The 24162-nt window shown below is 36.3% G+C and overlaps 1 long non-coding RNA gene across 3 annotated transcripts in view; it reads right to left on the bottom strand.

The window, feature by feature from the left end:
* The window catches only part of LOC131922566 (uncharacterized), a 30287-nt gene extending 9164 nt beyond the window's left edge, over positions 1-21123 (bottom strand). For all 3 annotated transcript variants that reach the window (XR_009382322.1, XR_009382320.1, XR_009382321.1), the window contains exons 1-2: positions 20738-21123; positions 19853-19959 (exon numbers count right to left, since the gene is read on the bottom strand). This is a non-coding gene — a long non-coding RNA (uncharacterized LOC131922566). The remainder of the gene's footprint in view (positions 1-19852; positions 19960-20737) is intronic.
* Positions 21124-24162: the final 3039 nt, after the last annotated feature.

The following is a 24162-nucleotide window of genomic DNA, read 5'->3' as shown; positions in this document are numbered from 1 at the left end:
ATTAGGAAACATAGACAGGGAAGAGACATTTACTGAAATAAAAGGTGAAGATAGTGGAAGAAACACAGTTGTGGATTAGTTTAGCTTTAGGACCAATACTTAGGTCCTAAAGTAGATGTTGATGTTTCTGGAGAGTTTTGGTTTTCTTCTTACAAATGTTACCCAGTGTAATATCCACAATGACCCTATTGATCCCTCAGGTTGCTAACTTAGAAATGACGCTTAAGCAGCAAGCACAGGGCCTACACAGGTCTGTACCAAGTCCTCTGCATAGATATTATGGCTATTAGCTTAGTATTTTTATGGGACTCCTGAGTGTGAGAGCAAGTGAATCTCTTGTACTTGCTTTCGGGACTCTTTCTCCTGTTGGGTTACTGTGTCCAACTTCAATATGATAGCTTTTTGCTTCATCTTATTGTATTTCACTTTGTGATATTTGGCTGTTGTTTCTTAGAAGCCTGTTCTTTTCTAATGAGAGACAGAAAGGGAGTGGATCCCGAATGGAGAAGTGGGGAGGAACGGGGAGAAGCAGAGGGAGGGGAAACTGTAATCGGGATAGATTGTATGAGAAGAGAATCTATTTTAACAACAAAAGAAAAACGTAAGGAGAGAGAGAACATGGTCCTCTTCTTGAGATTGGAAGTTAATATGTGAGTTAGAATCCTTAACAATGTTTAGAGTTGGTCATTGTATTAGTTTAGTTTCATAATTATATAAAAAATCTACATGAAATTATCAACTTATAAAGAGAAAATGGGTGTTGCTTCACACTTCAGAAGTCTCAGTTAATAATTGACTGGCCAGTTGTTTTGTCCTATAATGATGGAGTTGTTATAACAGAAGAACAACGTCGGCCTACATTTCTTGATTCTCAAATGAAAAATAGAAGTAGCTGTGGCCCTGGTACCCCCTTCCAAAAAAACCATCGAAGAACCAAAGCCCTCCCACTGTTTTGCATGTGTATTATATTCCACCTTCTAATAGTGCCAACCCAGGTACTGTGTTTTTATCAGATAAACATCAGGAAGCACTTAATATCTCAAAATTGTAGTCAATAAATATTAACTGGGTCAGTGGGTATGGGATGGCTCAGTGTTTAAAAGCCCTTGCTGCCAAGCCTGAGGGCCTGCGTTTAATCCCTGTAACCCACAGGAAGGAAGGAGAGAACCAATTGCCAGTTGACTTCTGATATCTACCTACCTGCCCTACTGTGTCTGTCATATGCACACACACACACACACACACACACACACACACACACACACACACACACCAAATAAATATAATAATATAATAAAAATCATCATTTTCCATCTAAATCAAGATCATTCTGCTTTTATGAAATGTTTTGTGCTGGAGCTTCTTTACCACATTTTACTTTCTTCTAATCATTCACAATTGTTCTCAACCCCATATCATCCTATCCAAACTTAAAATATAGCTCTATTTATCCTAAAGAAATACTTTTCTGAATTTGTTTTGTATCACCATGCCTCACTCTTTCCAAGTTATTTCCTAAGTTTCAGTGAGTGTATGCTTCCCAAACTATACATGATTTCAGGTCAATTATTGGCAAGTACTCCTGAATAATCCATTGCTTGTGAAAGTATAGTGTATTTTATATAATTTAATCTCTGTTTATCATCCTCTTTCCTAACTTTTTAGCTTATAATTTGCAATATACAGCTATGCACACGTAACAAATATTTAAGGTATATTGCATTTTTCAGGCCTGTTGGATTTTTCTTAGTTAAATTTTGAAAAATAATTACAGACTTACTGCACTTTTGTAAGAATAATACAAACTCCCTTCTTTCTTCTGATTCTAATATCTTGTTAAAAAGACTCCTCAATCAATAAAATTTCAAAGTGAACTTTCCTTAAGAGTGTGATATCACGTTGGAAAAATAAAAAAAAAAATAAAGAAACCTGGGTTTCATGTTTTTCTCTTCCATGGTCAGATCCAGATTGCTACAACACACCATCACATTTCTTTGATGACTTCTGTTGGACATTGTCTTACTGTGTTCATATCCCTTAACAGGTAAAAATTTTGAGAATAATTTTTGTTCAAATATTTTGTGAAATTTCTTTCAATTTAAATTTTTCTTATGTGTCGTCATGAAAAGATGAGTTTGTGTATGTATTTTGGCAGGAATATTACAGAAGTAAATGCATCCTTGCAAGTGCACTAAATGAGGGAGTACATGAGGTTGACCCACGTGATTATTGGTATTATTAACAATGTCCTCTTGATTGGGGAAATATATACTGTACATTTATTATTTCTCATTGATAATACATAGAGAGAGGAGATTCAAGGCAGTGCTCTTTAACTCTTCCCCAAAATACTAAAATTAGTGGGTTAAGTTTAACTTAGAATTTTGCAGAAGGCCTCACAAAAGAAAAATAACCATTATGTTAACTTTAATGCATATTTTCCATTTATTTTAATCTTTTCAATTTTCTTTTTGGTAAGTTAGATCTGTCCTTCATTTGCACAACTACTGTAATATCATTACAAACTCACAGATTTTAATTTACTTGTGGTCCTGTTGTATCTTTGGTGTTGGTTTGTTTCAAGGCTTGAGGACCTGGGGAAAAGTCTGTCTTGAGCATGCTCTCATTTATGTAAGACACTATTCACCCAATCTGGCTTCGAACTTTCGGTGTACTCAGACTCTCCTCAAACTCAGTATCCTTTTGTCCTCATCTCCAAACTGGTGCAGTTATAGTCACATGGTGTTTGTTGAGTGATCATCAGACTTTGACCATTGTAGGTAGACCCTTTAAGATCAGGTTCTGTGTTTTTTCTATTTATTGTTATTCATTTTCTTCCTGAAAAAAAAATACTATAGGCTCATCTTGTATTATCTCTGACATAGACTCAGTTCCTTCACCCATTTTGTCTTATTTAATTGCTATGATAGCATCACTACATTAGGAACTTTCAGTAAAAAGTATAACTATATAGAAAAGTATTACCCACACTAAATATTTCTATTTTGTTCACTATCTAGAGGTTAATATTTATGCATGCTTCTCTTGTCTTTATGGTATCATAACAAATTATTCATTGCCAAATATAGTTTAGGTATTTGTTTTGTAGTTCTTGGTACTTTGGCAATAGTAATAGGTACATTTGTTGTATTCTGAATTTCATTTGAAATTCCCAACTTGTTATTTTATTTTTATTTACAGCTAGTAAAGTGTATTGTGTGTTGTGCTTGTTGATTTATTAATTTACTTTTTAAATTGGTATGTGTGGAGCTGAGAGTGCAGCTTTCTGGAGTCAGTTGTCTCAGTCTTCCTTTACCTGGTTATTAGTAATCACACTCAGGTTATTAAACAAGCAAGACATGAAATTTCATACTCAAAGAACCAACCTGCTGACCCTGTTGAATTTGACAAATACATATTACATAACAGCCAACAGTATTTTGAGTCAAAGCAGTTTCACAAATGGCCAATTTCTGCATGTCTAAAATCTTAGAAAGGCTGGCTCCTTAATTCTTATGGTTTTATTTTTCACTAGAAGCATATTGGTGGACTTAGTTTACAATATGTAAACATTTGGTTTTGATCAACACTTTAAAAAGACATTCTAAGATTTATCCATTATTATTATTATTTTGTTGTTCTGTTATATTTAAAAGGTATACCTATTGGGTTTGGGTACATTCAGAATGGTATGGGCAAAGTACATACTCAATGCCATCAGATCTAAAATCCTCATGACTTTTTTTAAGACATGGAAAAAAACCTTAATATTTACTTGGAAGTACAAAAATTCCTGAATAGACAAGGTAATCTTGAGTAAAATGAATAATCCTTTAGGCGTGACAGTACCCAGTCTCAAGTTACACTGCAGAGCCATCATAAGAAAAACTGCATGGTACAGACACAAAACCAGACACCTACATCAATGGAAGAGAAAACCTAGATATAACTACATCCAATTACAGCCACATGATTTCTGATAAAAAAAAAAAGGTCAAAAATATCCACTGGGATTACAAGTTCACAGTACCACGCAGGCATTTTCGTATGGATCTCAGGGATTGAACTCACATTCTCATTCTAATTGATCTACGTCCTCAGTACCATTGTCACTTCTTACAAAGGCTATTCATTCTTTGTTAAACTCTGTTTGTGTGAGAATATTCCTGTTTTTTTTTTTTTCTGTAAATTTCTATCCTTTCTTTAATACCATGTTTCTAAATTAACACAGATTATCATATGTCTGCAAAAAACTGTGTGAATGCTCAAAAACTATTTCTTCCCTCACTATTAGCTTTTTTACCTCTTGTTGCCTTCCTGAAAATTTTTAGAGCACCTAGTTAATACCTATAAATAGCCTGTTGGAATTTTGGTTGGGATTGGTTTTTGTATATAGAGAAATTGGGAAGAAATTTCCATTTTCAAGTATTTAATTTTTGGACAGACAGACATTATATATTTCCACATTTACTTATGTATTTGTTGATTTTGTTCAACCAAGTTATATGGTTTTGTCACATTGATCCTACATATGTATGACCAAGTTTTAGACTTAATACTCTCTTTGGTGTATGAATTCAAATTTTTAATTAGTAGCAGATGCATATGTATTTTTCTGTATTTACCTTTATAAATTTAGTTGGAAATGCTAGGTAAGTTTTATCTTTATTTTTGGCAAATTTTGAGATTTTTCTAAAAATAGTCTTATCGTATGCAAAAATAGTCAGTTTTATTTATGTCTCTGCCTTCTTTAGGTTTTGAACATGAAAGACCTTGAATATTGTTGAGGGATTTTTCTTCATCTGCTGGGATGATGTGTTTGTAAAAACTTTTTCATTGCCGGGCGGTGGTGGCGCACGCCTTTAATCCCAGCGCTCGGGAGGCAGAGCCAGGTGGATCTCTGTGAGTTCGAGGCCAGCCTGGCCTGCCAAGTGAGTTCCAGGAAAGGCACAAAGCTACACAGAGAAACCCTGTCTCGAAAACAAAAACTAAAAAAAAAAAAAAACTTTTTTCATTCTGGGGGGATGATTCAAGTGTTAAGAGCACTTCTTGCTCTTGCAGAAGTCCTTGTTTCAACTCCATACAACCACATGATACTTTAAAATCATCTGCAACTTTAGTTCCAGAGAATCCAATTATGCACTTTGACAACCTTGTGCAGCAAACATACACGTGGTGTATACACATACATGCAATCCTGAGTTTCCATGCAAAGTTTAGTAGCATGGTTCTCAATAACATTTATTATGCACTAACTGAAAGTGTTAGTGATAAGAAATAACAGGAAAGAACTGAAAGGCTAATCCAGACATAGGCTATTGTTTTACAATGTTAATAAATAGGTGGGGATTTTTAAATAATATTAATGATCATTACCACTGATATCAGGAAAAAGCTCTTTTTGTTAAATCTCAATACAAACCCTAAATAAAATTTATATTGTTTCCACTTAATTTCTTTCAAAGATCATAAAATATTTAAGTAACATAAGAAATATGCATGGAAAATGTACGTGAATTTCCAAATGAGATGCATTTTCTCATCTGTAAACAGTAATTGTATGCAGCATGAAAAACTGCAGGGCTAAAAAACAGGAAACAGTTTACCTGGCCCAAGATACCCAGACAATAGGCAACTTCCCAGCACACTGAAGCATATTTCCTGAGGGAATGCATTTAATTATTGTACCAGTAAAATCAATGGATATTCAAGTTATTTCTCCAGAGAATTAAACATTTATTCAACATTTACACAAGAAGAACTAAGAAATCCTTCATTGCCTTATGCTCTGAGCCACAGTTAATTGCAGTTGAACCTTCTTAATTTTTTAATATATTTTTAATTATAGTCATAAAAATGACCTAAACATTTTAACATATCAATGCAAAACTCATAAAGCTGTAGTCCCTTCCTAGTATTTGATTTTAGTTAAATTCTCACTTTATTGCAGAAGGAAATTTCAATAAATCTTTAAATAGCTCATAAACGCAAATCTTTGAATAACCTCTTTATCTTTTTGCAATACATTTACTCTCCAAAATTTACCACCCAAATAGGACCTATGAAAAAGTAGAGGAGGAGAGGAAAAACAGGAGAAAAGACTGCATTTGTGTGTTGCTGGGGATGTCTTTCTGTATTCTGTGAATATGTTTCTCTGATTGATTGATAAATAAAACACTGATTGGCCAGTAGTAAGGCAGGAAAGTATAGTCTAGGCAGGATAAGCAGAGAAGAGAATGCTGGGAACAGGAAGGCTGAGTCAGGAGATGCTGCCAGCCACCGCTGCTATGAGAAATAAGATGTAAAGATACCAGTAAGCCACAAGCCACGTGGCAAAGTATAGATTTATGGAAATGAGTTAATTTAAGAAATAAGAACTAGATAGCAAGAAGCCTGCCACAGCCATAGAGTTTATAAGTAATATAAGTCTCTGTGTGTTTACTTCGTTCTGAATAGCTGCAGGAGCCATGTGGACACAGGAAAACTCCAACTATAGTGTGTGAAGAAGAGAGAGAGGGGCAGGGTCAAAGAGGGGGGTCAGGGACAGACCGAGAGAGAAGAGACAAGAAGAAGTCAGAGGATCTACACACTCAGGAAGTTGAAGAAGAGAAATGGCCATGAGTTCCTTTCCAGCCTGGAATATAGATTAAGACTTTTTCTTGATTCAACAGCAGCTTTCTAGGATTCATAGCCTAAGAACTTGGCGATTTCCAGTAGCATGCAAACATCTAAAATCATTTTTACAAAATATGCATATGTTCTTTAGTTATCTGGTAAACTGAAACTGAACTTCTATAAATCAGGCTTGTCAGTCTGAAAATGGTAATACTTTCTAGTAGCCTTTAACAGGATTTGAAATACCGACAACATGAATAGCTGTTTTTGCTTATATCTCTCTCTGTGTCTTTGTGTACATCTCTCTCTTTTGTAGGCTTTCTGTTTGCATCTATACGCACATATACATATTCACCTGACAGTGGAAGGATATGAATTATCTTTGTTCAGGTAGAGGAGTTCAGTTAGACTACTTTGAAAAGATGCCCTGCTATACTTATTGATAGATTCATAGTTTCACATAGTTTATGAGACCTCTGTATTTCAGCTTACAGAGATTAATACTAATGTGTACCATGAAGGGTTGTCTTCAAGATTAAACAAAATAATTTATGTAAAGCAGCAGACATGCTGGTGGCACAGAGTGAACACTGCATAGCTTCTAGCTGCAGCAAGAATGATCATCGATATCACTCAAGAATTGCACAGAGTTGAGCTTTGCTGTTAGCTATAATGTCTGCATCAGGACACACTTTGCCTTTAGCAATGAGCTCACTTCATTTAGGAAATCTAAATAGCACTTTCATTGGTATCTTTTAATTTCGCTCAATACTAAGTATTCAACCCATATGTTATCACAAGGTGTGATGAGTAGTGCCCCATTGACCACTGATGACATAGTGAGAGAAGTCTTTGATTACTCATTTCTTGGTTTTATTTGTATTTTACCACTAGAGAGAGGCTTGGATTATGAAAGAAGAATAATACTTTGGAAGCTGACAGACATTTATTTGCACAAGAGATATGCCACTTATTACCTGAATAAATCTGAGAGAAAAAAATCATCCTCCATGTAACTGTTTTTCTTCTGTAAGCCAACTTAATAATACCTAGCTCACAGGGATATTGTAAGGATAAATGATTAATAAGGTCTGGGCCTGGCTTTTAATGGGACCTTCATAAATGGTAACCCCTCTCATTTTCACTCAGTATTCCTTAGAAACAAATATAAACCTAGGAAGTGTAGTAAGAATTAAATGTGTATTTCATTATTTATTGATCAGGGAAGTAATTTAAATTCTAAAAAAGAACATCAAAAGTTTTTTTTCCTATAAAATTATTTGATGAATTTCTTACAGAAATATGTTCAGAGAAGTTATATAATTTTTTAGTGGTTAATTAATGTAGACGAAAGTAAAAACTTGATCTCATCTTCATGTCAAGCACTGGAAGTTGCTTCTGCTGCCTCACATTTGATGATTTACATGCCAATCCTGAAAGGGCCTCTTATTTCATGAACACGGGATTGAATAAAGATGGGAGAATTTTGGTAATTATGATACCTTTCAGGCTTATAAAACAAGAACATACAGTGAAACACCTGAAGGAATATATTTCTGCCTATTCATTTCAGCCCTCTGTATTCCTCTGACAGGAGCCAAGGCATGTGTCCTTGCCTCCTCACCTAGTGTGTATCCTCACCACCCATCACTACCTCTCTGAAGGCTAGGGGACATTTATGTTCATCTCGAAACTATGGTGACATTAATGACTGGTAAGAACGATCATTTTTACTTCAAATGCAGTTTTAAAGAGAAGATAATAGAATATTGGAACTGAAGTGATTTTCCCTTACTGCTTTCCTGGTTTTTAATTCATCATTTTAAAATAAATATTAGCGTGAACTCTTACAAATATTAATAGTGTGATGCCATCAGAAAGCATCAAGGTCAACTTTGAATAATTAAGATAAATTAATGTGCCCATGTTTTCTAATCAATGCGGAATGGCGTAATCAAATAATCCATCCAAATAAAGAAATAATGATAGGCGGGACATCATGCTAAATCTACACACATAAAATTTAGTGAAACTTTAAATCCCAATGCTTTGGGATAGATTGAAAGACAACTTTTCTTGCCCTTTGATTCAGCATTTTACATTTTAAAAATATGGTTTATATTCAAGTATAGTGATTTTAAATGTTTGCCGGTCCGAACAAATTAGCTTTGACCTTGCATAGATCTACACAACTCTTTAAACTTTAATGTCTTTTCTATACTTCAAAGTCTATTCTTGGGGTGTTTAAGAATTGTTAAAATATGCTTGTTAAATGAAAAAGCTTTTAAATAGCCTTTAGGAATCACAATGTGAAAATGAAATTTCTTACAAAATTAATTGTCTTTTTTTTCTACTTGTAAAACAAAGTATGTCATCATAATCAAATAGGAGAAAAATGAGACAGTTCAACTCCTGTATTTGTTAGTGCTCTGATTTGATTCAGGTAACATCCTGTTTGGAGGAACACAGGTCTGACCGAAAATGGTGAGGCTCAGGAAGTGCTTGGTTTGCCTGATTTACTCGGAAAGTTCAGTAATCAAATTTCATGACATTTTAAATGAAGAAGAATATTTCTGTTTTTAAAAGCCTTATTTATTTATGTATCTATACACATGTTTATGTTTCTGAGTTAATGTATGTTACACGTGTGGGAGTGGCACCAGAAGCCAGATGAGGGCATTGGATGCCCTGGGGCTAGAGGTATAGGCAGTGGTGAGTCATCCATTGTGGGTGCTGGAAACCAAATTCAGGTCCAGTGCTCTTAATTTCCAAGTCATCATTCCAGTCCCATAGAACTAGACTCTTTCTGAGAAAGACAAATATCCATGATTGCTGGTAAGAAATGCCTCGTGGAGTCGGAAAGACTATTTCCATCCCATGCAACATATGCTCAGTTTTGTCAAGGTAGACAACAAAAATGAGATAGCAAGTAGAGGAATATATAACAAGCCTGATCAAAGAGATCCACAGCTGGGAGCGGGACTTCTTAAGTTCTTGACGAAGTAGTAAACATTAGAACAGCTTCAGGGAGTTCCTAAAGCTTTTTTGAGTTCTCTACTTCCTATCTTAATCATCTGGAAACTATTTCTTCCTACAAAATATCAACTCTCTGCCTACTTTGGAGCATAATGGCTGGGGTGGACACGGGCACACATATTCTGGTAAATAGCAAGGCCTGGGTACAAAAGACCCTGCTGTCCCCTAATGCATATGCTGTGGCTTTAAATCCTCAAAACCCCTTTGACCTTAGCTCTCTGGCCATGGCTTACTGTACTATAGTTAAAATGGCCAGAATTTTTTTTTCTGAAGAAAGGAGTTTGAGGAATATTAAAAAGAGAATAAGCAAGCAATGGGGAAGAGGCAGACTTTTCTATTTTCTTTATGCAGGTCAGATAGGCAGAGTAAGCCAATGTGTCAGGATGAAAAGAGGTAAGCATGTAAGAGGAGCAAAATATGACAGACAACTTCAAGGTTTAACTTTTATTTCCACTGCTAATCTAATGCTCGGATGACGTTTGTCCCTGTTGCCTGTATCTGTTGTACTGTTGGTTCTCGTTGACGTGTTTTGGAGGCAGCATCTCTGCATATAACCTAAATTAGATTTTAATTCACATTATTCTCACCTCAGCATCCTCACTGCTCATATTACAGCAGCACCATGTTCAACTATAGCAATTTTTTTAAAGATCTACCTCTGAATAATGCCTTTATCTTTTTTGTTTAAGGTATTTTGTGTAGATTTATCTCATTTTTCGGCCCTAAAAAGACAATATAAGCATTAGAAATACACACACACACACACAAACACACATATCTAGTATCCAGTGTATGTATAAAGTATACAAATACATATATATATATACTACATGTTATATTGTTTATTAATCTTTAACATAACAGTTATACAATATCATGCTAAAATGTATGATTCAGATTATTCTCTGTAAATAAAAAAAAATCATCCTTTCCCACAGCACCTACATGGGGACCACTTCCTCACATCTTCCTGTAGCTGGAGAGTTTCTCTCCAGCTCCTGCCAAGCCCCGGCATTCCTGCAGCCCACTTATAAAATAAACACATAGACTCTTATAGTATTTAAACTGTTTGGCCTAATGGCTCAGGCTTCTAGCTATCTAGTTCTTACATCTTAAATTAACCCATTTCTATAAATCTATACCTTGCCACATGGCTTGTGGCTTACCAATATCTTACATGTTGGTACCCATGGCGGCGGCTGGCAGAATCTTCTGACTCAGCCTTCCTGTCCCCAGAATTCTCTTCTCTGCTTGTCCCTCCTATACTTCCTGCCTGGCTATTGGCCGATCAGCATTTTATTTATACAGAGCGATATCTACAGCATCTTCCTGTTTATATTTTAATTAATAGCTTTACAATCAAAATTAATTCTAAGTCTTAGATAAGTGTTATTCTTCTATCGAATCAGTGGCCATTGTACATATATTTGCATTGCACAGAAATTTCCTGGAAGAGAGACAGCTTCTCAGTACAGCCAGTAACCAACATCTCTTTAGACTATGAGGCAAACAACTGTATTATTCTAAGGTAGCTTTGAGGCTTGAATATTTCTTTATTATTTAAATTAAAATCTTCTTCTGTAAAGTGCCAGATTGGGAATTCAGAGGGTGCATGCTGGTACATTTACAAAATGAGAAATTTACGTTTTTATCACCAAAAGGTACTGTCTTCAGAAGTGCTTCAAAAAAATCTCAAGGGAGCAGAACATAGTTTCAATAGTTTGGAATTAATGACCCTACGGTGAGCAAGACACAAAACTAAGCTTCAGTGTTATTTAAAAGGGAGAAGGAAAACAATGGGGAGACCATGACAGTGAGGGACTAAGAGAACAAATCTGGAACTCCAAGTGCTTTACTCGTTGGATTTGACATAATATTTGCAAAAAATACCTTTGCTTCCCTTTGTGTATTTATCTTTTAAAAATTCTGTGAATAAAAATCCCAAGGTCTCTGATTCCCTCGTCCTATGGTATGTGGGAGAAGGAGTTACAAATATTTAAAAGGGCACTGTCCTAATCAATGGGGCATGCTGCTCGTGGCACAAATGGAAACCAGTTCAGTGCAGAACTTCAGCAATTGCTCAGCCCCGACACCTTTGTTCTTGGCTCTGACCTGATAAGAGTGGGTGACAGCTTCAGTCTGTCTTGTCTCCTTGGTATATGGAACTTCAGGACTGGATGACAACCAGAGGGCTATCAGTGGTCCTTCCTTTCCTAAGTCATTTCTAAAAAGATGTCCTTGCCTGTATCTGTATTTTACTTTTGATAAGTTGAAGCCTGGTGGTTGGGAAAGGACTGGAAAAGTCAGTGAATAGTAATCGCTGACACTGGCTGTGACTTTTATCCTTCTAGTCAAGACTGCCACTCGGTTGGGCATGAGAGATTGTGAAGCAGAAAAGGCACACTGAGTGTGTCATTAACTCCACTCCAACCTTCTCTGTGTGATTCCTTCCTCTTCTTCTATATCCTCTCCTGTAACTCTCTATTATACCAGTACCCTTCAGTGTTATATTTTCTCCAGTTCCGTTCTCCTCTTTCTCTTTCAAGATCCATTTTCTTTCATCCAAACTACTCTACCTCAAATCTCATATCTTCTCATTCCTTATAGGTAAGTTAGGGACATTATTGCTTGGGATAACTTGTTAATAGCTTTTAGGGAACTGAATATGCTCTTACTTAATTCAATTTAAATTTTGTCACCACAGATCTACTTTAACAGAGAATTTAGGTATTTATATCTATGTTATCTTACATTCATATATTTCAGTTTAAAGCAACAAAAAGCAAATACTTCATATAATGTATAATGAGTGCTATAAAAATAGGCAAATAGTTATGAATAGTGGCACATGATTTTAATCCCTCTGCTTCAGAGACAAAGGCAGGCAGATCTCCGTGAGTTAAATGTTAGCCTGGTCTACATAGGGGATTGCAGGCCACCTAGGGCTATGTGATGAGACCATGTCTCAAAAACAACCAACCAAACAAAAAAAATATAATATAAAAACAACAGCTGCTGAAAACAGGGATAACCAACTCAACAAACAAGGCGCAGACAGAAAAAAGTAACTAAAAAGTCACTGAAGATTGGTAACTATTCTATTTTCTCTATAGAAGGAAGTGTCACTTAAAACAATACAGTTCTCAGGAAAAGAAAAAGCACATGCAAATCTCTGAGGTGAAGAACAATACAGTGTGCTACTAAGTGCATATAATGGGAAAAGGAAAGGCCAAATGGGATGATCTTGAAAAGTGATCCCATACTGCTGTTGAGTCATCTGAACACTGTCATAATGTAACATTTGAGAAACCATGATAGCAGTTAACAGGTTTGCAGGATTAATCTCACAATTATTCAGAAAATAAGTAAGAAACAAAGAAAGAAGGAGAGAGGGGGGGGAGAGAGAGAGAGAGAGAGAGAGAGAGAGAGAGAGAGAGAGAGAGAGAGAGAGAGAATATAGGCAAAATGAAAAAAAATTAAAACCTATTAATATAATTCAGGCTAAAAGCTCATCCTGTAGTAGCAACAATAAGATGAAAAAAAAAAAGCAATCCCCAGATAATATTTCTTAAAGGAACTGATAGTCTAAAGCATCTAGGAAGTGGACAGAGTATAGACAAGAAGAGCTGAGGATTTTACTGGCGAATTGGTTTGGACCACTTTGAAAACTGGAGAAAGAATAAGGAGCACTCTGGAGTAATTAAAACAGAGACAGAAGAAAGTAGTTTGTGTGGGAGAAGATATGGAAAAAATATGGTTATAGTAAGGAAAAAATTATGGTAGAAGGCAGAAGACAATTTCTAGAATATGTGGTGTCCTCAAATTAAGCTGCCATGTAAGTTATTACCTAAACAACCAAATAGCAATGAATTCACTCATGCAGACTATAAAACAGGAGTGAGACACAGAAAGAGGCTGCATAATGAAAAGCAAAAATAGTTAATGAATTAAAAGGAAAAAAGAAGACAGAACATTTCAGTGATCAAAGGAAGAAATGCATCTAAAGAAAAGACAGGGAGGCTGGGCAGTGGTGGTGCACACCATTAATCCTAGCAATTGGATGCAGAGGCAGGTGGATCTCTGTGAGATCTAAGCCAACCTTGTCTACAGTACAGAGTGAGTTCTAGGATAGCCATGACTGTAACACAGAGAAACTCTGACTTGAAATGCCTCTCCCTCCCTGAAAAAATAGACAGGAAATCATTATAACCTTAAGAACAAGTAAGAGGATGGTTTAGAGGAAAAGGCAAAGAGGAAAGATTAAGAACAAGGCAATAAACGAAAAGGTCATTTCTTACAGATTTTAGGAGTTTCAATTTTAAGACACAATTGAAAAATAAATTTATTACATTAAAAATGATGTAGATAGTAAAGGCAAAAACATAGAGGAGAATTTTGAGGCACACAGGTGCCCAGACTTGTGCCTTCAATTTGAGAGTGCATTTTAATACAAAAATGAATTGAAGCATTTTTTCAGCTAAAAACCAAATTAACACATTACCAGCTAAGATCAGTTGGCAACAAATGTAGTCATAAAAATTCACCCTGCTGCTCTGTGAAGAATTGACTATGAAAGGGAAAGAGTTCATGAAAAGATATCAAATTATTCATTGTCCAATGATATACAACATAGCAACTAAGTAGATAAAAATAACGTCTACTATTTACCTCATAGTTTCTGTTAATAAAAGGCCTAGGGATGAATGGACAGTTTTCCTTGTTAAGGTCATTCAAGGTTACAATAAAATGTTTGCCCCAGGTTATATCTGGCATGAATTTCCACTAGGAAAAGTTCTGGTTTTAAATTCTTATGACTTTAGACAATATTCTACTTCATATTGTTTGGAATGATTGTTACAAATTCATACTGCCTGTTGGCTAGAGTCATTGACAGGAACTTCTATATAATTCTTCCCAACACTATTGCTTACTTTCTTAAAATCACAATGGAATATTCCTTGAGGGGTAAGCATTACAATATATTGCATTTTAATTACAGACATGGCATTCCATAAATTAAAAAAGAAGTCAAACTTTCTGTTTTGACTAGAAGAGGGATATCACCCAACAGTCAACAACAGAAGGTACAAATGAAGCAAATCACCTTAGACACTGTGAGATCAACATTGTGTTAATCCAAATGAAAACGTCTGAAGTGTTGGACTTGGGAAAGAAGTATGGATATAAGAAGAGATGAGAGAAATTAGAATACACCTTGAAATGTGAACTATGAGTATTGTCAACAGATGACAATAGACAAGATCTGTTCCATGAGAAAAATAGATTAAGAATGAGTTCTCAATATTTGTACTGAACAGTCATATGGTCACTGATGCCATTTGCTTGGGTCAAACAGGAAGAGGAATAAAACTGGATTGTATTAGGTGTCCCTGTGTTATATGTGTTGTTATGTTTCTGAGAAAATACATAGATTAGAGAGTCCTGTATATTAGTGTGGTATACAGGGAGTCAAAAGAGTAGGGCAGGGAATAACGTGCTAAAGATGATACACAAAGATACACTGTGGTGTCATCATCGCCATCAGCACAGCATATGAGAAAATCTTGCTGACACAGAGGAAGGCTAGACTGGGCACTCTTTCAGCTCACACCCCACGCACATCCCTAAGGTTAACTGGAAATGACTGCAGCCATTGGTGCAAGCACATAAGCATTCCAGATTATCCAGGATCATAATTCTAAAGCATACACCTCAGGGTAGAGATTGAAGGTGCTGAGACAGGAGATGCACCAAGTTGCAGTAGAAATGCATGTAACAGTATTCAGGTGACAACGTCTATGCTGTGCAAAGAACCCCAGATGCCTACCCACAAATTATGATCCGAGAGGCTCATCTTTGTGTTGGAGTTGAACTTTTAAATGTTCTTCCTCTTCTGTCTCTCTGTCTCTTTCTGTCTCTCTCTCTGTCTCTCTCTGTCTCTCTCTCTGTCTCTTTCTCCCTCTCTCTCTCTCTCTCTCTCTCTCTCTCTCTCTCTCTCTCTCTCTCTCTCTCTCTCTCTCTCTCGGGAGTATATTGTTTCATAAAAAATTCTCTCATTTTGCTTTCCACTATCCATGTTCTGTTTAATTCTATTGGAGTTTGAGAATAAGGCAACAGGGTAGGAAAAAATGTAAATTCTGGCATCTGCCAGGAGGAGAGAGATGAAGAGAAGGAACGAAATCATGCCTTTTGAGTTAGAATCACCAAAGGAGGTCCTCAGGCAGCAGCAGGGGGAAAAGTGTTGTTTTCTTGGAAACAGTGAGAAAACCCAAGGTGTAAGATGAAGCATACTGATGATTTTGTCTACTTTCCAAAAAGAAGATACAAAGATGAGAAAGGAAAAGTTTACAATTTTGGATTTAAAACTCAAAATATCAGGAAGGCTTAACAGTAAATATCTTGTAGCAACTGTGTGGAAGGATGTGATCCAGGGATGCATAAAGATACTGTCAGGGGGTATAATTATTTCTCCCATCTTCTTAGCATGTTTTCTGGTGAACAGGCTTTTCTTGGAGCTTGTTTCCTTGCAGGTGATTGATAAACCCATTTGGGTTAACACTTAGAGAGGTGTTCCTGGATCCTAATGTCTCCTTGTGGGGGTGGGTGGGCATTGAGAGAAGGCATGGCATTAATGGCACAGACACCAGGAGTCAGTTGAAGGCAAACAACAGACTTTTATCAATAATGGGGAGCATTATATACCCTCCTCCCAGCACCCAAGCTGTGTCTCAATCTGGTGGCATAGCATGGTCGTCCTTCATTGGCTGGACATGATCAGGAACTCTGACAGTGATCCAGAACTCTGACAGTGCCTGTTGCTGGGCCCTCAGGTAGACTCTAGGATGGCTTATAGGTAGTATGTTATGTGCATGCCTTGGCAACTGATTTGAGCCAATTTCCTCAAAACTATGGCCCTGTCCTACTACAGAGAGGTGGCAGTATCTATCATATAATGCTTTGGACAGCATGTTTCCATCCAGGGCCAAAGGGAGAACACTGGCTAGCATCTTTTAAAACAGAGTAATGAGAACCCACAAAGTCCAGACATCAAAACCTTTTTGTGTTATATTTTAAGTTTTAAATAGCCTTTCTAGTGTTACTTGGAAAGCAAAATTTGGAGCTCAAAACCGGTTATGAGGAAAGAGTCCATTTTCAAGGGCTCACAAGTCTGTTAAAGCTTGTCTCATTACCTAAAATATATAGTTGCTTTCAAAAGGAACACACCCTAATGCTTGGAACATCACTTATTTACCTATTAAATTCATTTTCAATTATTGTATTATCATCATTCTCAAAGATGGTGATGGATAATAGGTGAGTCAGTATGAAGACTGTGAGGCATAAATGTTAAATTATATCAATTATATAATTGCCAAATTTATTTACTATTAATTCTATTCTCTCTCTCTCTCTGTCTCTCTGTCTCTGTCTCTGTCTCTCTCTCTCTGTCTCTCTCTCTCTCTCTGTCTTTCTCTCTCTCACAAATTTAGTTGTGGTTCTAGGGCTTAACCTATTTAGCTGAGTGCTCCATAACTGCTCTATCTATGTCCTTTATCCCAACGCTCCCTACTTTTTACTTAAGATCCATCAGACTAACAAAATTCTGGCAACACATTAAAGTAGAATGCTTAATGGCAAAAAAAAAAAAGAAAAACTACAAATGTAACCATTGCTTGAAACAAAAATACTGTTCAAAGTTCAAAATCTCTTCTGAGATTCAGAGCCCACTCTTAGCTGTGACCCACTGAAAAGACATCAAAGAAAAGTGCCATAAACACTCACATTCCAAAAGAGACGCATGTTCTTCTGGTCACTTTTAACTAATTTGGGCTTGTATTAATGAATTGTCTTTCTGAAAGCAAAAATTCTTTGTAACACAATGGGCATTTGATCTACATTCATGATGGCCTTTGCAGAAAAGCTAAATGGAATGGAATCAAATGAAGAAAAAAACAACAAAGAATAGATGTGTAGTGTGATATTGAAAAATTCCCTGAGAATTGCACAGAGCCAGGAAAGCACAAAAGTGAAAATGACCCATTTTTATTTACTGTTCATATAATTCGCTTTCTAGCTAACACAGGAATCGATTTTTAGCAAATATTTCCTTCACAAAAAATACAGTCTTTTCTATCAGAAAACAAAAATTTAAATATTCTAGATGTCTTGAGAATAGATACGCTGGATTTCATTCTTCTTCTTTTGTCGAGCACTTTAATATAGAAGTATTACAACTGTTAATTCCCAGTAGGGTGGCAGGGTAGAAAGATGAACATTACACAAGCATTCTACATGGTTGATTGACTGATCTGAGCTTCAGTGATTGTAGATAATTGGTATATTACACAACAAGAATCAAATTCTCTTGACTATCTTAGGTTCTGAAAAATGCATTTATTGCTCACTTCTGTATGTGGCCATAATTCTTGTCACTGTTAGGTAAGTTCTTTTTCGTTATATGAACAAACCTGTGTCTTCTACCAACCAAAAGCTAAGGGTGTCACAAATGACACCTGAGGACTATAGTAACGATTTCCAACATTTTTGTATTTTGCCTATCTAATATTTTCAACAATATATCTGAAGAGTGTGTTTATTTATGATTTTTTTGTTATTCCAAAACTTCATAGAATTATTGCTATGTTGGAGCATGGTATTTGAAGTAAACCAAATCTGTGTTCCTAGATTATGGTTACTCATTGGATTCTAAAATAAAAAAAAAAAATATCTTATTCCTTCCAAGGCAAGAGCTGTGTTTTCTGCATCATGGACACGGTCAACAGTTTGTACATGCAATATTATCACCATTGGGACAATGTGCCATTTGTAGGTTTCTGAGGACAGACTTTCAATATTTAGTAGCCAAATAATCAAATTCAGGTAGTGAAGGAACTCTGTTAAATCTGCCATGGACACAACTGTGGAGGTAGTGGAGGCATTTCCCCAGGCAGCCATGAGCTCCACCCACCTGCTTATTTGGCTGGAATAGGAAGGAGCGAATCTCTTCAGTAAGGGATCTTAATTCACTGAAGTCTCCATAAAAGAAGAAAAGAGCATACAGAGAACACAGAAAAACTAGAAAACCAATCACAAACTATAGGTGATATTAAGGTGTGTGAGTAAAGGAGTCCATGTGACAATCAAAGCAGAATGCTTCTCCCTCATTCTAAGTAGTTGTTGATATCAATGTTGGCAATTGTATGCAATTCAGTCCTAAATTAAAATGGTATTCTAAAACACCCAGGCTTTCAAAGTCTTCACTTTTATTGCAAAACAGACATTTTAAATACTTTAAATGCATCCATACTTTGGGCAAGATAAAAATCTAATGCAATTAATCTTCTATCAGAAAAAAATACCTTAAAAAAAAGGAAATAATAGTCACCTGTGAAATTAAAGATATCCTGAGAGCTTACACAAAACCTTTTAGGTAATCCTCTTAACTTATAATTACCTCTTATGTAAAATGACTTAAATGTTAATTTCACTGAAGAGAAAGTCTCAAAACTTGAAACGATTAAAGTGAAATAATAAATAGAATAGTATATGTAGTAGTTCAGTCGTGTTCACTCTAGAGCAAAAACTTGACCTTAGGCTTAGGAAGGAAGAATGAGTTAAGAAGACATTTGTTTAATTTTGGGGGTGTTGGAGGGGTGGACTGTTGTCATGGCTCCCATAAGATCATCAGACATTTTTTTAAACTGGGTTTTAATTTTTTATGTAATTATTTAATCTAAAAATTTTTCTTTCCTTTTACATACTGACCTCTATTCCCCCTCCCTCCTCTTCTCCTGCTCCTCCCCACTTACCCCCATCCCACCCTCATCCCTTCCTCATAGAGTATAAGGTCTCCCTTGGGTAGTCAACACAGGTTGTCATATCCTGTTGGGGATGGACCTAATCCCTCCTCCCTGCATCAAGACTGAATAAGGAATCGCACCAGAATGGGATCTAAAAAGGCAGTTCATGTACTTGGGATAAGTCCTGGTCCCGTTGCCGTTGCAGAGGGAACCCACAAACACAATGAGCCACACAACTTTCACCTGTGTTAAGAGGGCCTAGTTCAGTCCCATGCAGGCTCCCCAGCTGTCAGGTCAGAGTCCTTGAGCTCCCATTAGCTTCAGTCAGCTATTTCTTTGTTTTTTTTTTTTTTTTTTTCCCCCATTATGATTCTGACCCCAACTCCACCCCTTGCTCTTACTTTTAGGAACTCTTTCTTTTCTTCTATCCTTCAGGTCCTGGGAATGTAGCTCAGGTACTCTGGTTTGGTATCAAGTGTCTTAATTTGGTTGAACCATCTGGCTGCCCCTGTGGGGAATAATTTTTAGTATCATTGTTTTGTTTTATTTTAAAAGTGCATATTATCATGTAAGAGTAAGACAGTTTCATTTCCTTTGTGAATTTAGACAGCACTATGGTGAAGTAAAGATGCTGAATGTTCTCTCTCCTTTGTGTCTTTGCGTTTTCAAAGAAAGATACAAGAACTTTAAAAATGTAGCTTTCTTCTGAAGATCTCAATATCATTTATTTTTGTTTTCGGTTTGGGTTTCGATTTTATTTTTACTGGAATTGTGCTTTTGTTTCATCTTGGTTTTTCATCTTGAGTACCTAGTAGCTGGAGCTATGTTAATATTTATGTATAGAATGCCATCTGAAGAAGTTACCAGATTAAGGGGAAAGCAATCAAACGACACAAGATGTAAGAGATGGAACAGACAAAAGGTGCAACTTCTTATCACCAAGCGACTCTTGAGAGAACAAGATTTGCTATTGATCTAGACAATTTCAAACAAGATATAATAGGATAATTTCACAGTAAGAGACAGAAGTTTTTATGGTCAACAACCACCAACAAGGGCACAAAAAACAAACAACAACAACAAAAACAGCAGCAGCAGCAACAACACACACACACACACACACACACACACACACACACACACACACACACACACACACACACCAGGATAAAGCACTTGTCCTGTCTTGTTTTATTTTTATACAGCAGCCCATATTCATAGCACAAAGGAATCCATGTTGTCTTTAATTAACCTTAGCATTAAAGTTATTTAACACGAAATAATACCCTTTTTGTAGAGCTGGAGATGAGTACAGTCTTGCTAGTCTTTAAAGAAGGAAAAAGTTAGCTTCTAAAATGTTCACAGAAACGCGAGGAGCCAAATCCGTAAAGGTCATTTATCTTTCAGCGGAGGTATTTTCTCACCGAGACTTCCGCGTTCGCAGACCTTTCTTCCACTTTAGTTTTCTGACTTTTCAAGCAGGTCACAACTACAAGGCTGACAGATAAAGAAATGTGCTGCCTCTAAGTTACTGCGAGTCTTCCCACATTTCACCATCTCCACACTGCTTTTTGTCGGACTTCATCTGAAATCAAATCACTATCGGCCAAGGCCATGCCCACATAAAAACGGCAGTTAGAGTGTCCAAATGAGAACAAAAGAATGCTTATCAGTAACAGTCTACACAGGTTGGTGAAATTTTAGCTCCAAGGATAGAGGGAATGTTTAAAGAAATTGTTATATTCAAATTTGTTTTTTTTACATTTATCATTAATAATTAATATCAAATCAAATTCTATTTAGTCCAGAGTTTCTATAAGGAAAATAGTGTCAAAAAGTATTTTAATATGTAAACAATTTCTAATTCAACATTAAATGCGTTGAAAGAAACATGGGGACTGTGTATTCGTGTGTGTGTGTGTGTGTGCGCAAGTGTATGTATGATGCTTGGAAGTGCTCATATGAGGCCAAGAGTTGATGTTAATGTCTTCTTCAATCACTCTCAACTTTAGTTTACAAGACAAGGCAACCTAGAGCTTACTAATTTGTCTAGCATGGATGTCTAGCAAGGTCCAGGGATCCCCCTGTTTCTGTCTTTGTCATTTTCTGTAGCTGTTGCTGCTGTTGTCTAGCATGAATGCTGGAGAAAGAACATAAGCCTTCATGTTTCAGCAACTGAGACATCTCCCCAGGCCCTTAAAAGCACATTGTTTACATCTTGTTAGGTAAGTTTCTCTCAAACATCCTTTTAGTCGAATTGGTGTCATCTTATAAATCGGCCTGGCTATTATGAGATGTTAAAGTAGATTCAACATATATTTAATTGCTGATGATAATTTCTATAAAACAATGGCTCATATATGGAATTTTCAATTTTCAGAGTAGTATAACACCAGCGTTCTTCTCAACCTAACAGGATGTATAAAGAAAAACCCTTCCGTGGGCAAAGAATGGCATAAATACTCCCGCTTTCAGTTACATTTATGAATGACTAGCTAGCTCTCCCTGTTATCAGTGACCAAGAAGTATAACTTAGCAGAATCTTGCCAATGTGAGCTAAAGAGAACCACATAACCTATTTTATAAATGTGAATAAAGAGTGAAATTATAAGTAATAAACCTGAATCAAAATTTTTAAAATGTTGCATACCTGTTCATTCTGTTTTTAACTCCATCTCAATTTCTGTCTTACATTACCAGAGTCAATATGTGCTTCTAAAAATATTTGCTCTGTGGCCGATACATTGATTTTTTTAAATGAGAATATATACCGTTTTTTATCACTGTTGCATATGAAACCCATGTTACGTCTCAAAGAACATAACTATACCAGTTTTACTGTAATGGTAACACATCAAAAAGTGAGCTGGGTAGAACTTATAGTTCTGTATCCCCTTAAGGCCTAGTCAGTGCACAGAAGCATGCAGAGCTCATGTCTCTCTGTCAAAATACTAGAGCTTAAACAGTGCCCTATCCACACATGGTGGCTCCTTCTGGAATTATCCAGTCACATGTCAAAGGCAGCCATCATCCCCTCTTCTGAATCATCCTTGCCCTCCCCTCCTCATCGTCCACTTTTCCTCCCTCCTCAGAACTTTCTCTCTCTTATTCCCCTTCCTCCTGCCTCTTTATTTTTAGTAGATTTTATATAGTTAGTTAAATAAACTTCTCTCCTCCTCAGTTACGTGGAAAATCATTATACTAAATGTCCACTAAAAAACCAGCAAAAGTCCAAAATGTAGTGAAATGACCACCCAAGTTTACAAAAATAAAATAAAATAAGAAAGAAACACAAACTTGTTTTAGGGGTTGTTTCCTTCACAGTCCTTGTGATAATAATATTGGATATGGTTTGCAGGATTCACACTTATCAGAGATAATATTTAGCGTACCACAAAGAAAAGATAGACCGTGGAAATCAGTACTGTGTTTTTAATATTTACTCAGGAAGGGAACCCTAGGTTTGAGATATATCTGTAGCTCTTCAGAGTGAAGAAAGTGAATTTGCTTTTTGCCTCCAATATTTACCTTTGATACTCTTTTTTACCATGAGCCATAGTCTTCTCAATGATGCGCAAAGAGTTTTACCTAGAAACTGGTCTGTTTTTGGAGAAACACACTGAGCCAGATGAGGGCAGGGCTTAGTCTTTTGATAACGGTGATCTACAGAAAGAAAACCAAGCAGCCACGAGGCAGGTTGCACCCTGCAAAATTGGGACCACAATCTCTCTCTCTCTCTCTCTCTCTCTCTCTCTCTCTCTCTCTCTCTCTCTCTCTCTCTCCATCTCTTCCTCCCTCCCTGTCCCTCTCTCTCTCCACACCCCTACCTGTTACTTCTGTTTTGAATACATAAAAATTAAATTTATTCTCACTGAGTTTTTTTTTCTCTCCACTTGTTAGAAAATATAAATAGCAAGATTTGCTGAGTTTACAAATGGCCTTTACTAAAGAAAGATTATACTCCTCATTTTTGCCATTAAGAAAAATAAATAAATCATCTCACACAATGAATCAAAGGTCATAAATTTGGGAAAGGAATACAAAGGGATGATTATGGGTACAAAGGGGTGGGAGGGGGAAGGGGTGAGAGTAAAAAGAATACTTTATAAAACGTGTGTAATTGTCAAAGAACTAACTCAGTAAGAGAAAAAAAATGTTAGAAAAGGATGTGTTGGTTTAAGTTGGTTTAGGTACTCACTCCAGATGAGTCATTAGCAGTCAGACAAAAATGATAGTTTCCAATGGGGTGATATGGTTGGTATTTGGGGGAGGGGAAAAAGAAGTTCCAGGACTCAAGTTGAAGTGCTCTACTCCACTGACAGGAAGAGAATACCCTGCACAGCTGTTTAACAGCCCATCCTCAGACACAAACACAGCTGCTTGTCTTCAGCTGTGTTTTCTACTACCTTAACTACAGTCCTGGAAATTTTCATTATTAGATTTCATTTTTAATAGACACAAAATGATCATGTGGAATACAATGTGATATTTGATGTTTACAATATGGAGCAATTATCAAGCTGATTCAAAGATGGACCACCAATGATAAGTTTTGTTCTGAAAACATTTAAGTTACGTGACAATAAAAAATAGAAGAAAAGCTTAAATACCAACATACACTTTTATGACTGGATTGTAGAAAAGTCAATAATTATGCTAATAAACTAAGTGGACAAAAATTAGAGTGCATGTGAATTCCTAGGCAATCGCA

The sequence above is a fragment of the Peromyscus eremicus genome, chromosome 12, assembly GCF_949786415.1.
Source record: "Peromyscus eremicus chromosome 12, PerEre_H2_v1, whole genome shotgun sequence".
In the NCBI taxonomy this organism is placed as follows: Eukaryota; Metazoa; Chordata; class Mammalia; order Rodentia; family Cricetidae; genus Peromyscus; species Peromyscus eremicus.
Note: the sequence above shows the minus strand (reverse complement) of the source record. Positions and strands in the feature narration are given on the sequence as shown.